This window comes from Falco peregrinus, chromosome 1 (assembly GCF_023634155.1).
Source record: "Falco peregrinus isolate bFalPer1 chromosome 1, bFalPer1.pri, whole genome shotgun sequence".
Classification (NCBI taxonomy): domain Eukaryota; kingdom Metazoa; phylum Chordata; class Aves; order Falconiformes; family Falconidae; genus Falco; species Falco peregrinus.
Genome location: NC_073721.1, coordinates 26,451,031 through 26,459,515, shown reverse-complemented (window position 1 = coordinate 26,459,515; position 8,485 = coordinate 26,451,031). Strand labels below are relative to the sequence as shown.

Genomic DNA, 8,485 nt, shown 5'->3' with positions numbered 1-8,485 from the left:
CGCGGCGCGGGGCGGAGGGGCGCGGGGAGCCGGCAGAGCGCGGCGGGGCGACGGAGGGGAGGGGAAAGCCGCTCATCATGTTTAGGGGCGAGGGGAGTCTCCCTGGCCGGGAACCCGATGCGCGGCCCCGGCTGCGGCGGTCTCCGCCTCTGGGAAGGTAGGACGCGGCCGCAGTGGCTCCCAGAGAGGCCTCAGCGCTCCCCTTTCCTCCCCGTCCCGCTCGGCCCCCGGCCCAGCCCGGCGCTGTCGGGCAGGGGAGTCCCGCCGGCGGAACTGAGGCGGGACGGGACGGGGCAGCGCGGCGGCTCGGAGCCGGCAGCGGCTCCGTCGGGGGTTCGGGGCGGGAGCAGCCCCTCAGGCAGGACGGGCCCTGGGCGGGCGCTCCCCGCTGGCCGGAGCTGCCGGGAGGCGCGGGGCCGGGCTCCGTGCAGTAGGTGTGTGCGCTGCCCCAGCGCGGCACTGAGCTCCGTCACAGCCCTATTAGCGCCCCGGCAGCCTCGGCAAGGTAATATGTAGCATTGATCTCCACATGTTTTAGCCGTTTCTCTTCTTTTCAATCGCCTCTCGCAGTTAGAAGGGCGGGCAGGCTGTGACCCAGTTTCTCTGTGAGTACAGACGGCAACAGAGTGATAGAGTTGGGGAGCCTGTGGCTTGCATCAGGGAAAGGAGCTTTAAGAACCAAAACTCTTTTCTCGTAAGCTAGCTGGGAAATACCAGCCTTCGGCATTAAGTCATCAGATACAGCAAGCAGCTGTCAGAGGGCTGATACCGTTTCCCATCAGACATGAGGGCACACGATAACTGAACCAGCATTTTGACTGCCGAGGTCTGAAATGCTTTAATCCATCACGGATACTTTCTTCTGGGCTGTGTCAGAGTTTCCCAGCCGTGTTATTGATTCCTGGAGTCTTAAACCACAGATAGATTCAATTCAGGGAAATTTTTAAAACTGAAATACTGCTATTGTAATATCTAAGTTGTAAAATATAAGTAATAGCTAGTTGCTATTATGCAGTGAGGCAATGACACCCCATGGTGACAGTGTAACTCCTTACCTTGCCTACCAAATCTCAGTTTTAAAAGCAAAATGATTTTTTTCTCCTGATTTGTGTTACTGGTTATGATATTATCACTCTGAGGGGATGTAAAGGTGATGCTCAAGTGCCCTGTAGAAAGGAACTGGGTGGCAGTATGCGTATTAGAGTGTATGCAGCATTCTGCTGAAGTCTTACTGAATGTGGCCCGTTTCATCTAAAGGGCAGAGACTCCGTTGCAAAAATGGAATTGTCCTAATTAATAATTTAAATATCTCAAAATAAATAATGTATACCTACGAAGCTGTAATAGCAGGCATCTTTTTGTTCCTCTTACGGAAATGACAGACTGCTTTAGTGTGAATGAATCCTGACATGATTCTAGAAACTGGGCCAACAGATCATTGATTATGCACTTTGAAGAAAAGTGGGAAAGGTAGAGGAAAGATTTACAGTTCTTGAATCTCTTGGCATTGTGCTGTGGCCACAAAAGCCTGCATATAGAAAAAATAAAGTTTCTGGGACAGAGGAAAATTCTGCAGTGAGGCCAACTATGGAAACTGTTGTAGATGCTGAAGTTACTTTATAAACAGCTTTTCTGAGAATGGAAGCTAGATAATTTCATCTTGCTTTGTTACTCTTCTGATATCTGACTGTGTTGCTTTCAAACATCACCTGACTGCTTTTATATGTGGGCTACAGTAAGGCACAGCTGGGGAAGTGGATCAGAAACGGCCTCCTAAAAAAACTGTAAGTTGAAACTGGACCTGTCCTTAACCCTTGGTATATGCATTATAGTTTGATCCTATGGGAGCATCTCCATAGTTTAAATCTAGCATCACTATGCTTTGACACCAAAAAGGACAGTTCTCTTATACAAGTCTCACTGGACTGAAAGATATGGGGGAAAAAGAAGAGAAGGGCATAACTCTTCGCAGAGCAGGAGGTGCTACAGTTGTAGGTTGGATTTCAATTATTATACATCCAAACCTTAGGAACACAGTTTTCCATTACAAGTAAATCAATCCATGGGTTAGCTGCCGCTGAAGAGAGCATTCCTCTTTTTGAACTAGCACTAGTGCTCATCTGAGCACTTCTGCTGAACTGCAGTATTTCATTTTCTGCCAGTCAGACTCCTCTGACTATCCTGCTTTGATGTCTGATGAGGAATAGTGGTGGTGCAAAAAAAGGTGAGGGATGGAGGGATGGGACAGGAGGGAAGGGGGAAGTGAGAAACAAGGGTGGTCCTTTCAGCAGCACCTCTCTATTAGATCAGCTTAACAGTAATGTGAAACTATACTTTTAAATTATAGCCCTGAATTTCATGGCCCATGAAGGAGACAGCATCACTGTAGTTCTTTCTTTACTCCTGCTCTAAATCTAGACATGGGCCAAGTATGAGACCTAGTGTACCCAGAAAGCTTACTTCTATTAGTGCATATGTACCGAGAGAAGGTATTAAGTCATTGAGATGCAGAATTCAAAGAACTATACCTGACATACTTATTGAGCGGTTCCTAAAAGCTTCCAGTATAGTATATTTCACAGCATAAAGAGCTTAATCTATTAACCTCTTAGGTATATAGGGTTTTTTCCTAATATCTAAGATAAATCTCCTTTGTTGCTACTTGAGATAATTTCTTAATGCCCTACACTAGTTGGTACAAAAAGCAGGAACTGAGCATCAGTTGAATAATGAATCTTTGCATTCTCAAGGACATACATGCCCACAGTCTCCCCTTTTTGAAGCTGAAGAAATTAAAGTGCTTCAACCTTTCCATAGATAGTTTTGAAAACTCATAGATGTTTTATTGCTCTTCTTCAGACTCTGATTTCCCTCTGTATTTCTAAGAAACACTAAGCATAGCTGTTTAGTCCTTATCACTGTTTAGCTAGGACGAAATATCTCGACCTTCCTGCAGGAGATTATTGCCTTCTAAGATCTGATAAAGTTGCTTAAACTCAACAGCCTTTTGTTTGTTTGGTCAAAATTAGCTCAGTTAGCCAATTAAGAAATTGGTACAATTTTTAATGAAGCAAATCCGGCAGCTTTGCCAGCAGGACAGAAGAGGCAGCTACCACTGGTATGGAGAGCGAGGGCAAGGCAGTCACTGACAACCATATTCATTACAAGAGCTGCTTGCAGAGGACATATGACTACATTTGAGTTTGATGATGAGAAAGTGATGTGGGATCATCAAGAATGCTAGTAAAATTGAGATTTATCCTGTCTAATCTTTTCTTGTTCTCCATTAAGTCAGTTGTCTTGTTGAAAAATGAGGAAATTAGACTTTGTAATTTGATATTGACACCTTCCTATCTTCTGCATGTCTATGAAGTAAGTTCCCAAAGCATTTATTTTCATGTCTTCTTAGTATGAACAGTCTCATGGCATCTGTTGTGTTCCTGATTTTCATCTCCCTCTATCTGACCCCCCCTAGTAATTTGTAGGAAAGCAAGTAGAACTAAAATTGGACATTCACGTATGCCAGTAACATTACATTCAGTAAGTGTAGTTCTTCTTCTTTTAGATATACCTGTGTATAACTTTACGGATGCTTTATGCCTCCCAACAAGCCCTGAGCAAGATACATACTTGAGTCAGACAGCTGACTCCCAAGCCTGACTTCCTGACAGTCAGGGAAAACCAGTGGCACTGTGGTGAGGGACAATGGCTCACGCTCACCAGTTCCCACTGCTGGGGTTGTCGCTCTAAACTAGTCATTAGAGACTTGCTGTCATTCTGTAATCATCTAGAGGTTACGTAAGGAGAGCAGGCTGTTGCATTGCATATTTATTTTGTCAGATTTAGTAAATGGTATGTTCCATGGCTTTTGTCATACAAAGGATATCAAACGTGGAGTTTAATTAGCCACTAGATGTCAATGTTGCTATGCTAAAAGGCAAATGTAGTTTTATTTGTTTGGCTGATAATTTAATCAATAAAAGCACTTCTGTATTTAAATTTTTTTCCAGTATAGAGGAAGTTACAAAAAATATCATAGAGGAGCCTGTGCTATTTCCATTATTTCGAGAGCAGCTGTGCTGCTTTATGCTATTTTGAAGTTGCAATTACCATTTCAGTGTGTAATCATTGTTAGAAATGTACCTTCGAAAAAATAGCATCTGATTGTTCATTTTCTTCCCTTGTCCAAAATCCCAGACCTGTGTATAAGTAACCACATTGTATTGCACTGTAATTGTCAACAAGATAAAATAGAGATAATAACATGATATCTAATCCTATTATAAGAGTATAGAATTTCCTAAATTCCAATTACCAGTGGAAATTTTCCTTTTAATTGTTCCTGTTTAAGATGATCGGAGATCAATGTCAGCTACATCATGTGGGAACAGAATTTCTAGAACATTAAGGCTTCCAATATAATAAACAATTTGGAAAACTTGTTCTTTTGAAAATCTGCCCCCAATTCTGTGAAACTAAAGGCAGAGCTAACAGATGCTGGAATTTTGGAAGGCTGTATGAAGTAGAATTTGACCTATAGACCTTTCTTATTCCAGGCTCCTGTACTTCTAGGGTGAACAAACCGCTGCAAACCTCCACAACTACTTCCTGCCTAATGCACTGTCAGACTTTATCTGAAGGTGGTGGTTTTGTTGGCTGTCTGCAGAGCACTTACTTTGAGCCCAAAGTTTGGGAATTTTCTAAACACTAATGCAAAACTCAAGAAGAGGACAGTGCACATCTCAAATTCCAGATCAAGGTTGCTCTGCTGGTAGGATAAAAAAAAAAATAATCAAAAGCTTTCATTAAAAATATTTTTTTAAAAAATCAAAAAAATTGAAAAAAATGAAAGTTTCAGTTGTTGAGAAAATCTCCGAAGAAGCAAAATATGAGGAAACTGCACCCTTATTCTTAGCTGATCAGTTCGGTAAACAGAATCCCAGTTTAGGCCACTGTGTTAGAAAATACAACCTGACCTGATTTATTCCATTAGCTCTACCTTTTGTGACACAGATGGGGCCTCTCAGCTTTAAAGTACAATTCACAAATTTTTTTTGTTACTGTTGGCAGAGGAGTAGCCTTAATCTTCATTATCATGGACAGAAGTAGTTTAAGTCATACTTAACACTTTATTTGATGGTAGCATCACTTACACTCTTAACACACTAATAAATCAACATACACATGAAGAACTATAAATGTTTGAATTTCTAACATCTGTTTTTTTCTTGACTATGACTAGAAAGTTATGACTATGACTAGAAAGTTCAGAGTTATGTAATAATCTTATCTTAGTACCTTGAAAACCTGATTGTTTCATTCATTCGTTCCGTTGCAATTAAGGGAACATTTGTAGCAGCAACCTTGATCCTACAATTTCTGTGAACTTAAGAATCATTAACTTAAATATCATTAAAATAAACTAGGCTGAAAGCCCTTTTTAAGAGGTGTATTGTAAATAATGCCAGTATGACCCTATAAAGCCTAACTGATCCGGTTACGGAAATAATAAAGCAGACTTTCATCAAAAAATAATTATTGGAAGCAACCTCCCATATTATCTCTGAAGTTTGGGGTTTTTTGCAAAAAGTAAAGAATTTTGCCTAATAAATCCCCTTAGAGATATATTATGTAGACTCCTGTCTAGTGTCCTTTAATTGTCACTGTCAATGCCACACTTGTGTGGCAGGTAATTTTGAGAGTTTACAGTCTAGCAGCTCTGCTGAGAACAAAGCCTACACATGCACGTAGGCATGCATAAACAAGTGTAGTGACGTTAGCTGATCAGGAATTTAATTAAAAAGTAATTATCAATATGCACAAAATATTACTTCTTAGTTTTATCAGCCTACATTGAAATAAGTGGAATACAGAAACCAACTCCTCCATGTTCCAGTTTTCATTTGAAGAGATTTTAGAGGTGCAGTATGCTTAAATTCCCCAAAGTATGAACATTTTCCTAAGACAGCAAAGAATGCTTAATCCTGCTTTTATGTCTAGATCTGCTATGGTGGAAAGTGACTGATGGCATTCAAATACATAAGTCCAAGAAAAGGGGAAATACATTTTTTTCCAGTTTGGTATCAGAGTTATTATGTAAATAAAAAAATGAAAGAAAATAATAAGCAACAGTGGGGAAATACAATAAAGTGGAAATAAAAACTCCCACCAACTGACAAATAAGTACCGACTTGTTTTCTGTAAATTACATTGTTTCCCACTGATTTTATGAAAATAAAAATAATATGTGAGGAAAATTACAGTCCATTGAACTTTTAAACAGTGGTGGAAAAGATATGCATTCCTTTGTTTCCTTATACACATTTTTGTGCATAACATCTACCATGTATGTATGTATATTCACTTCTGATGAGGATTGAGGGGAGATACAAATAATTTTTAGTTGAATATATGGAATCTAAAGTCTTCTGTATAAAAAGGTAAATGATGAGTTTCTATCCTCTGAGTCATAGAAGCAGTTAAGCACTGTTTGTATAGCTAGCATTCTAGAAAAAGATGTGTTGCATCTTAACTTAACCAAAAGTTGAGATCTTAATCCAGCGATCAAGGTCAGTCCTGCAAACTATACTACGCAGCTGGCCAGGCGTGTTCACCACAGTGTTTTCCAGTGGTTGTCTCACAAGCAAAGAAAATACTTAGTAGCAGGGGTTATTTGCAATATACAGTGTGTAATCAATTGTTTGGAATCTCATAGATAGACTTTAAAAAATAAGGTATAAGAGCATAATAAGGTGTAACGATCACAGAATCGACCTGCATTTCATCTTACAATTTCAGTGAGATTACTTGACACAGTAAAGTAGTACAGTAACTGCCTGCAGAGGTTGATAGTATCTGGGTTGAGGTGATCAACAGCTGATCGTTTAGTGGAAACTGAAGGATAGAGGGATATAAAGAGGCTGTTCTGAGCAGTGAATTAGGATAAATCAGTAAAAATTCCTGTTTCACTTTTTTTTTGTGAACATGCTTATAGAATACCACTGTGAGACCTCATTTAATTAATAATACCATTAGCCATTCTGCTAGAACTGACCTTTCATTAGTAGAAGTATACTCCTGATTGTCAGATTTTGGAAATAATAGGGGTTATATTTCAAATTAAATACAATTTTGTGTTAGTTAATCACCAATACCATTCAGACATAAAGTACTGAAATACAATCTACTTTTCTATTGAAAGTATTGTCGGGATCCTATTCATGCCATGGCACGTAGGTGGAATGGGAAGGATAATGATCCTAAATGGGAACAATTAGTCTAGCTTAGTTTCAAATATCAAGTTATGTTACTTGTAGCCAGCAATACTGAGCTGTGCGATATCCACAGCTCTAGAAGTAAAGAAGGCAGACTCAAAAAACTGCTGAGGAATCTATCTATATCAAGTAAAAAGAAATATTCCAGCTTGTACCTTGGGGGAGATCCTGCTACTTGCTGAAACCACATTCAATTTGCAAGTGATATGTTAAAGTATTAACAGTTATATATCTAGATGACTGCCTTTCTTGAATGGAAATAAAACATAACTACATGAAAGATAAGGGTCAGGATGTGCAGTGAGATTTGAGTGAAAAAGTATTTCCTTTAGCATATGATGGAATCTTCTCTCAAGCTTGCATTACACTGTCCTCAGATATACAGTTCTTATAAGATGGAGCGTATTATTTGAGGTTATATTAGGATCTGCTTTAAAATATTTTAATAATCTTTTTAGTCACTCCATGCCACTCTCTCCCTGCACAATCAACTTCTGTTTGAAACTCAGCCTTAATAAAGTCAGTATTTGGCAGGTTTCTATAATCTGAGTCTGTTAACAAAAGGAAAACACTCTTCTGACTACCTCATTTATCTTAGATATGGGCATAATCCATCCACAAGTTTTAAGAACTAGGAAAATTGGTATTTGGAGATGAAACATTAAATTCAGTTTGTAATATGGGACTCCTGAAGCATAATTTTTTTCATAAAATTTTCTGTTGAGCTTGTAACTTTTCATTGTAATTGTCTAAAATCACCTAATTTTTTAGAAAGTTAATGTAGCTGAGTAAATCTAAGGTATTCTGTATACAGAAATGAACCGGTTTTACTACATGTTTGGGAGCTAATTTATACTGTGGAATAAAACTCCCATGTTTCCACATCGGTGTTGCTTTAATGACCAGTATTTTGCCATCCATTCTTTCTTGCAGCTTGCCCTTTAATTTATGTATAATGCCTTCAAATTCAAGATCAGGTTGTTACCATTTGGAAGGATTTTACTACATTATGAAAGAAAAGTAAGTCTTATTAGACACTTGCTATCTTCATTTATCTTATCCTCATCTCCCTGAAAGGATGCAACTAGTGATATTCTCCTAATGCAGAAAAGTGATTTCTAAAAGATGGATAATAAGACACTTTTAATTGCAGACTGTAGAGATAACTGTGTTCTAATGACAGTCCTCAAAAATTCCACATGTTCAAGCTT

The 8,485-nt window shown here is 39.2% G+C and overlaps 1 protein-coding gene across 2 annotated transcripts in view; it reads left to right on the top strand.

Moving 5' to 3' along the window:
- The first annotated feature begins 39 nt into the window (after positions 1 to 39).
- Positions 40 to 8,485, top strand: part of LGI1 (leucine rich glioma inactivated 1) — a 31,096-nt gene continuing 22,650 nt past the window's right edge. Inside the window, exon 1 of one of the 2 annotated variants that reach the window (XM_055798678.1) lies at positions 40 to 157. The gene's annotated coding sequence lies outside the window, so the exon portion shown is untranslated. Of the gene's footprint in view, positions 158 to 400; positions 506 to 8,485 lie in introns of those variants that run through there. The other variant, XM_027788844.2, reaches the window with a different exon arrangement.